This window comes from Panicum virgatum, chromosome 9K (genome assembly GCF_016808335.1).
Source record: "Panicum virgatum strain AP13 chromosome 9K, P.virgatum_v5, whole genome shotgun sequence".
Lineage (NCBI taxonomy): Eukaryota > Viridiplantae > Streptophyta > Magnoliopsida > Poales > Poaceae > Panicum > Panicum virgatum.
The window spans coordinates 56,291,356-56,300,320 of record NC_053144.1 but is presented as its reverse complement, the minus strand read 5'-3'; the positions used below and the strand labels follow the sequence as shown (position 1 = coordinate 56,300,320).

The 8,965-nt window shown below is 45.7% G+C and overlaps 1 long non-coding RNA gene and 1 pseudogene across 1 annotated transcript; both read left to right on the top strand.

Annotated features, from left to right (window-relative positions):
• The first annotated feature begins 321 nt into the window (after nt 1-321).
• On the top strand, nt 322-1,192 carry LOC120652530 (annotated as a pseudogene).
• A 6,574-nt stretch (nt 1,193-7,766) lies between these two features.
• Nucleotides 7,767-8,917, top strand: LOC120652531. Its single transcript, XR_005666597.1, has 2 exons — nt 7,767-7,962; nt 8,471-8,917. It is a non-coding gene; the product is annotated as an uncharacterized LOC120652531 (long non-coding RNA).
• Nucleotides 8,918-8,965: the final 48 nt, after the last annotated feature.

The following is an 8,965-nucleotide window of genomic DNA, read 5'->3' as shown; positions in this document are numbered from 1 at the left end:
CGTTGAAGGTCCAAGGTCTAACCACGGCGAGTGGTTTCTCTGCGAGTTGAATGCGTTCAGAACAGCGTCGCGGCCGGGCATCGCAGCCACTACCGCAGGTGGGCGACGGACCGAGCTGGGAGCCACCGTGACGGTGCTGCGCGCCGCGTCGGGACGAGGCAACGCGGCAACGACCAGCTCACAGCGCTCGCGGCGCGGAGCCGCTCGGCTCGGACCGGACGAACCCGCCATCTCCTGCCGAGCCCATCCGTTCCCGCCAACCGTTTTAATACCCTGCCCCCGGCGCACCATTGGCACCTGGCTGGCTGGCTGTCGCTCGGCTCAGCTGCTCGATCGCGTGGTCGTCGAACGCCCGTCGGTGAGGAATGGGCAACCTGGTCTCGTCCGGGGCCGGGGCCGGGGCCGCGGCGGCGGGAAGGTGGTGATGGCGGACGGGAGCGTGCGGGCGCTCAGCGAGCCGGTGTCCGTGGCCGAGCTCATGATGGACCACCCGCCCCACTTCGTCGTCGACGCGCGCGTGCTCAAGGAGCAGGGGCGGCGGGAGCAGCAGCAGCAGCAGGGCGGCGGCGGCGGGGCTAAGGTCGCGCCGCTGCCGGCCGACCACGTGCTGGGCGCCGGCGGGGTGTTCGTCCTGCTGCCGGCCACGCGGGGGAAGGTGTCGGCCGAGGAGGGGCGGCGCGCGCTGTCGGCGGCCAGGTCCCTGGTGCGGTCCCAGTCGATGCCCGGTCTGAGGCGGAAGCTGTCGACTGTCGTCCACGAGGAGGCTGCCTCCGACGTGTCAGCGCAGCGCGAGGCGACCACGGATCCCCCGGAGGAGGCGGAGGCGGTGGCGGCCAGGCCGGACGGGTTCGAGGAGCACCGGCCAGAGTTCCTGAGCCGGGAGCTGTCGAGCAGGGGGTGGAAGCCGAGCCTGCGGACCATCGAGGAGCGCGTCGCGCCCAAGAAGACGACCCATTGGCTGTTCTGATCACCTTCCTCTGATCCATGAGCGGATGAGCCCATCGAATAGGTGCTCTGATCATCTAATTCGTCTCCACTAGAAAGGCCACGCAGCCTTGGTGCGCGAGACCTGTTTTTACCATTTAATTTTATTATGTGAAACTTTATTTGATACATGGAAGAAGCATTTGCTTAGCTTGATACACTCTTTATTTTTTTTAAGATTGCAGTGGAGGTGAGACGAATAGGTCAATTTGTATCTTCGTGCTTTTTTTCGCAGGTTACTGCTGTAGTGGGGTAGTATAACCTGTATATCAAAACAACTGCATGACATTGGCATATAAGGTTGTACTAGTAGAGTGCCCGTGCGTTGCTACGGGTCCTTTGTTACAATGCGATATATGTAAAAAGTCGTTATTTGTTGACATGCGGTATAGACATATTGCCATAACATTAAGACAAAGATAATTAGTATTGGCACGAGTTCAAGAAATTAACAGGACAATGGAAAACACAAACGTTCGTAGCTAGTAATTACAAATAAAAAAACTAAACATGGATGTAAACGTTCCAAAGATCTAGGAAGTGAGCACTTCTTTGTAGACGATATTCTTGGTAAGTGTGCCATCTAATTCGCTAATCTCATCATTAGTCGTTGCAGCGAGAACTTTGAGTCTGCTTCTGGCTGTAGCTCGTGACATAGCGACATATAGCTGTCCGTGTGAGAACACCGGGTTAGGGAGGTAGACTCCAACATGAGGGATCGTTTGCCCCTGAGCTTTATTGATAGTCATTGCAAAGCTCACTCTAACAGGGAACTGTTTCCTCTTGAACCTAAATGGGAACATTTCATCATCCGAAGGACATAAAGGTATGCGTGGGAGGAAGACTCGCTTTCCCGCGTGTTGACCCAGCACTATCTCTGCATCGATGGTGTTCCTCTGAAATGCTCGCACCACCAACCTCGTTCCATTACACAAGCCATTTGGTGGGTCAAGATTCCTGAGCAATATCACTGGACAATTAACCTTAAGCTTTAGGATGTGAGGCGGCAAACCATTCGGTGTCAAAGAATTCAAGAACTCAGATGGGTAGTGATTGTTTGGATCATCAACTGCACAATCAAAGCTGTGATAGATCATTTGCTGTCCTGGGAAGCGTTCGATGAGCTTCATGTTTATGCCATCGACGTTCTCATTCCTAGTTGATAGAATAGCTCGTGATGTGATGTAGTTTGAATTTGTCATGTTTTCCTCTAGCATTGGGAAAACCACATCAATGAGGTCATTGATGTTAGATTCTTCACCGGTGTAAGGGACACATATATCGCTAGGTAGCCTTACGTAGTCCTGATCAATGGTTTCCTCAACACCATTTCCGATGCGCAACAAGTAATCTGAAAACCAAGGATCTGACTGAGCCCTCATATTCTGCACAAGCCTCAACTGATGCATGTAGCCCCATAGGTAAGATCTACGCAGCGTTGAGTTAATTATTTGTGCCCTTGTACCCTTCCGTACGACCGGAAGCACCTGTCTAAAGTCACCTCCAAAGACAATCGTCTTTCCACCAAACGGTAAACCAGGCTTATCCATGATGTCTCTCATGCTCTTATCAAGTGCCTCAATTGCTTGTCTTTTTGTCATCGTGGCTTCATCCCACAATATAAGTGAAGCACGACGAAGAAGTGTTGCCGTCCCACTTTGCTGGGTAAAGTTACACACACCACCGTCTTGTATGCTAAGTGGAATTTTGAATCTTGAATGTGCAGTTCTACCTCCAGGCATGATGGAAGCAGCTACACCGGACGTTGCAGTAGCTATCGCTATATTTCCATTGCTCCGAACTCTGGCTAGCATTGCATTGTATAGGAATGTCTTTCCTGTTCCTCCGGGGCCGTCAACAAAGAAAACACCTCCAGTACCACTATCGACGGATGCTAATATAGTGTCATAAGCATGCCTTTGTTCACGATTGAGGTATGACACAGCTGATAGGTGTTCATTGTCTAATTCAATATTGGTCTCCTCAAATATTTCCCGTACCACACCAGACATGTCGTCATTTGAGCCAGAAATCTCTGGAAGAGGGAATAATGTTATATCCTTACCCATCGACTGGAGGATATTTCTAATATCTATCAACACCATCTGTTGTACTGCATTTGAATCGCTTTGGCCCCGCTGGAAGTCATCAGACATTGCTTGTAAGTGCTTATCCCAGAGACCTCGCACATTGCTAGGCTCACAGAAGACCAAAATCGTAGCAAACAACCTTCGGAGAGACGAAGGCATATGGAAAACTTCAGCCTCAGTCAAGCATTCATCGATGCTACTATCTGCCTCAATAAGACCTCTTTTCTCAGCAGCCTCTCGGAAGGTAGGATAGACAATTCCTTCAAATGATCTTAGATGTTCGTATGAAGTCGGTCCTCGTACGTGGTTCAGCAACACTCTTAGATAATATCTCTCCCCCTCAGCAGGATGTGCAGAAATGATCCGTCCAACCTGTGTTCGCTGCTGTCTTGGTTTCCATTTCTTCGGCCTACTATCCCAAACTGCATGTTCTGGAAACTCTCTATATAGTAGGGTTCGAGCCCATGGGAATTCTTGGTTTGCCTTAAAGAACTGAGTTAACATTGATTTCTCAACACCCTGTGCTTCCAAAACATTACGCACATCGGCATTCTCATTGTAGGAAACAAGATGCATGCCTGGAAGATGAAGTTGTAGCTGTAGAACGGGGGGTGAGATACCATTTAGATCAAACCCATATATTCTCCATAATGCCTCATGGGGGCCCACCCATCTAGCATCTCTGAAATTTTCTATCTCGTTAATCTCCTGATTGCCATCTGCATCATTTACAGACACGGATGCCCTATCGTGGCCCTTATAGATGTACTTGTAAAGGTATTTCACAGCTTGAATGCTCGAGCAAACCTCAACATTCAAGTGACAATCATACCTTCTCAATAGCTTCGGACAATAAGGCACGACCCACCTATTGTCCATGTCATGTCCTCTAACTAATTCTGTCTCTCCATCCTCCCTTCTTCTATATATTGGGTAAGAGTCCTTCCCTTGGAGAGTTGTGGTCTGAAACTGGCGTGGATAATGGCACTTGCATTGACCATCTCTCATACAGGGGCTACGTCTATTTAAAGAACCACATGGCCCATGCATCATGTGTTTGGCAACCATTTCACGAAGCTGGGGATACTTGTCCTTATTTGGAAGCTCCGCCGAGATAACAGCATCGTACTGTTCTGGGCTTGTTAGTTTGTAGGGGGATTGCATGATAAGGAGGAAGTGTGCATGTGGCAAACCCCTTTTCTGGAACTCAATGACATGAACTTGTGCTGCCACAACCCCAAGGATGTGTTTATGGAATAGCTGGTGTTTGAGGTCTTCTAATTTGGCTTTAAATACTCGCACAACAAGATCCGGTCGGTCCAGTGGTGTCTGGCCCGGTTCAAGCTCTCTAACTATTTCTTCCCAGTTAGGATTACAAGTCATAGTGAGAAAGAAATCTGGTTTTCCATACTTTTGCACCAAGGCCATAGCATCCATGTATCTCCGTCTCATATCCCTTCCTCCACCAATAAATGATGCCGGTAGCACCCATCTTTTGCCAACTCTACGTGCTCGAACCTCTCCAGCACATAAAGTGTCAACTAAGCCCTGGTACAGATCAGCTCGTATTCTCGATTGGTTGTGAAGGATATAGTTGAGCCGTGTTGTTTCAAGCTTGATATATGTATCCACAGCGAACTGCTGGAATAGACGCTTACCATGCAAGATGGTGTTGAATATACCACGGCGCATCTGGAATTTGTAGCAATAGTATTCGCGCATCGTGACGCACAACTGGCTATTAGTGTCTGTTAATGATAAAAGATGCATGCGGTTAGTTAATTATTGGATCGGATCAAGAGTTGAAATCATCCGAAAAAATAAGGCAATTTATCACATAACGTACCTGGATTGTCAGGTTGTGTGGACGGCCTAATGACTTGGCCAGGATTAACACCAACCTTTGGTATTTCTGGATGCCACCCAAGCTCGCCCCTAGGAAAGAAGAGAGGGTATGACAAAGGGTCATAACATCCATGATGAGGCTTGATGGAGTAACATCTATTATCGTTGCCAAACAGGGTTATGCCACGGTCAATATATTGGTAAATCTCATTCCCCTCAACCCATACAGCGGCCACCTCTGACGTCAATGGTGCATTGTAGGTTCTCTGGTCTAGTTTGTAGTCAGTATTAAGGAAAATACGACACTCATCCATGTTCTCGACCTGTCCTAAGCTCCTAAATGTTTCAGAGTAAGGGTTGGCTCTTAGTATATCCACCAAACTCGCAATGATAGAACGGTCTCTTGCTTGGAACAACTCAAATCGAGCCTTTCGAAAACGATGTGAAAGGCTAGGGTCATCATCGTAGAAGTATAGTTGCAAGTGGCTTGAATTCTCATCTCTTTTTCCAAAGGAGTGTAGGTTGTGGTAAATTTGTCCATTCGCTTTGAAGGTATATACTCCATCTCTTGCGCTTGCAAGGTTTTGGTCGTAATCACAAGCAAAGGTTGTGAACGAAAAATGTCCATTGAACCATCTTGTATGATCTTGGAAATGTTGTGAGTTTGGGTCCTGGCTGGTATACAACAGTCGAAGCTCTTCAGGCGGCTCAGGCATCTCAATCTTGACCTTCCCATCTCGGCAACAAAATCCCAACGGCTCATATTCAAACCTCTTTGCACCGCAATGGCAGCAGTCTGGCACCGACTTCAACATATGAGTGCTTTCAGGTAGGTTCTGGTATACGATGTCACCAAACTCAAGGTTGTTTGAGCCCACCACAGCGGCATCATTAGTGCCATTGAAATTTGTTACAACAGAAAAGTTAGGAACATGTGTGGTGCATCTAGCCGCCGCTCTTGGGTATCTTCGAACTTGTCTCGCTAGCCTTTGTTCTGGTCTCTCATTTGCATACCGTTCTCTGGCGCGCGCGCGTCTGCTTGCAACTTGTTCAGGTGTCATGCTTGCACGACGTGCTCTTTCACGTTCCCTTCTTGTCTCTGCACGGTATGTTGCTCTACCACGAGTGCTTGCTCGAGATATTCGTGATGGATTTTGCTGTTCCATAAGGGTAGGACGTGCTGAAAAGTAAAAAGAATTGGAGTAATGATTATATGTTTCATACGACTATTGTTTACAAATCAGCCACTTATTTTAATTAATTATATGAAGTACCCGTAGAGCTTTGGCCTTGTTCAACATGTGTAGACGTGAGGGTACTTTGGAAAGGGCTCAAAACTGAGGGAGGTAGTCCACATGGATGGTCATCATCTTCTGATGAACTTTCTTGCGTGGCACATGATGGATCTCGAATCGAAAGCCCGGTAGAGACTTGACGCGTCCGCATACTTTCAACTCTCTTTCGCTTCATTTGTATATTCATAACTTGTATAAATAAAAAATAAATGAAATGAACACCTTACATGTATACATCCATTGATTGAATTTTTTAATCAAAATCAAAAGAAAATTTAACTAACAAGTTACAAATTCATACTTTCTTTTCCATTTCTTCTTGGGTGGTTCGGATCTCCCGACATTGTAGCCTCTAGACCTAACAAGTAAGGCATTTGTAACACACTATTCAGAATATAAAGCTAGAGCTTAATTTCAAAATTCATCCATGCACTTGAACTATGGCACGAACTGCATAGCAAAAGTATTATACTGCAAAATATTTTTAACCTAAATCGAATGGAGCATATTACAGAATTTTGCAGCTTATCTCTATATACAATTTCCGCACCAAAAGAAGGCCTCCCAGCGTGGCCACATCATCAGTCGTTCCCGGCCGTCCGATCGGCCGGGCGGACGGCCCAGATCATGCTTTCTCGGTCATTTTGCAAAACAGTCCTCAGACTGACATCTCATGTGGAGGTCGGGCGAGTCCGACCCCCCTGCAGGGGTCGGGCGAGCCGGACCCTCTTCGCAGATGTCGGGCCAGGCCGACCCCTCCATAGGGGTCGGGCGAGCCGGACCATATTCTGCCCACAACTATTGCAGAAAAGAGGATTCGTATAATAGCCCCGAGGTATGCCCCAGCCATATCTTCAATTAATCAATCCTTAGCATCCTACCAGATGATACAACATGTCTAGATGCACAAATAAAAGGGTGTTTGTAATCAATCGCTGGGTGGCTGGCACTGAAAATATATCTCTGTTATGTGTTTATGGTTATCATTTTTCAGTTGCCTCTTTCAGAGCGAACTTCAGATTCAGTTTCAGCCTTACTGCTTTTTTCTAACACCGATGAATTTTTCTTCTAGCAGTCTTCATTTTCCAGCACAAGATCGAAGTCTTCATTTTTCAGCACAAGATCGATGGTGCCACAGAGTGAGCCTGATGAGTTCACTTGTCACGCTGGACCTTAGTTTGATGATCTATAGGGTCTTTCATCATAATTAGGTAACTGACAATTAGAATGGAAAACCTTATGCCAAGCATGGTGAATCAACTACGGCTCATGATTGCTCTGTACATATCCTACTTAAGCTATTTTTATTGATTGCTACTTCTGATGAAATCTCAAACTGAAGTTGCCCCACCATGATTATGTGATTTGTGCGTACACAGCTCTCTGATTTTTTTTTAAAAAAAACTAATACTATCTACAATTATAGGTGCAACAATTGTAAGTTTGTTTAACTTTTTCTTACAGTTCCATTCAACAAAGGTAAAGCATGGGCGTGGGCAAGCGGCGGAGGCAAGAACGGCGGCGCAAGTGGCGGAGCGCCAGCGTGGTTGAATATGCTTTTACTATTTCTACATACAAGGGTGAATATGCTTTTACTAATTCTCTGTAGTTTTTGCAAGGTGATCGGTTTTTTAGACATCGAAGCTCTTGCTTTGGAAGGTTGTCACCATCCCAACCTGGATTTGAGGCTTAACTCCTTGCCCTCAAGTGCAACAAGCTCACCAGCCTATATCTCACTTGCACTATTGGTGAGTGCTGCTGCTTTTCTGATTTCTTCAGCTGTTCTAATAGATTACTGAAAATCATTTCTTCTATTACTGTTAATTTCAGGCTGTGCTGATTCTCTTTTTTCCATGGTTAGGTGAATATCTTGGTATGCATAGATTAGTTCTCATAATCGCATGAACATAAAAAAAAACTTCAATTCTTAGGATGACCATCCACTCACTGTATGGAACCGTAGCATATAACTTCTGTCATTTTGTTTGTCTATTGGTAGTCTTGGCCAGCCATCCAGTACTACTAAATATAATAGTAGACCCATGATTTGTGACTCATATCCTATGTGGTACCAAGGTGTTAAAAGTACTGCTCTATGTTCACATATTTGGACTTTCTTTTTGGCTCAAACATGCTTCATCACTACCTGTATGATATCAGAGACTACCTGTATGATATCAGAGCAGCATGTTATCCCCCCTCTCCCTCTTTATTCTGATTTGAATAGAGTTCAATTCTTGTCCTTAACATGTGCAGTTTGAGATAAGCCAATAACCATTGGCCTCGAGTGGTGATCGAAGGATTTAATTTGAGAAGCTTTTATGCTACAACTGCTGTCACTTTATTTCATTTCAACAGAAGTTTAGTTTACACCAGTTTAAGACTGAGCTATTGTCAGGTAACCAGCATGTATGTGGGTTTCAAAAATTAGTTGAAGCATGGAAAGGTATAATTATTAATGAATTTGGTCCATGGAATCACACACCGATTTGATGACCATACTGGTGATTTGGCTTTTCCTCTAGCTAGAAATTACAGATACTTGGCCAGTGCAAGGAATATTAAGACTAAAGTTGCTTGTAGCCAAGAAAATAGTATTTTCTAGGTCTAAGTTATTTCCCTGTTTTTGGTAGCATGTTTGAATTACAGAATTATGTTCTTTCTGTCGACATATACACCTCTGAAAATCATAAATTAGAACAATGCTTGTTATTTATTGTTATTTAGTATATATATATATATTTCACGTCA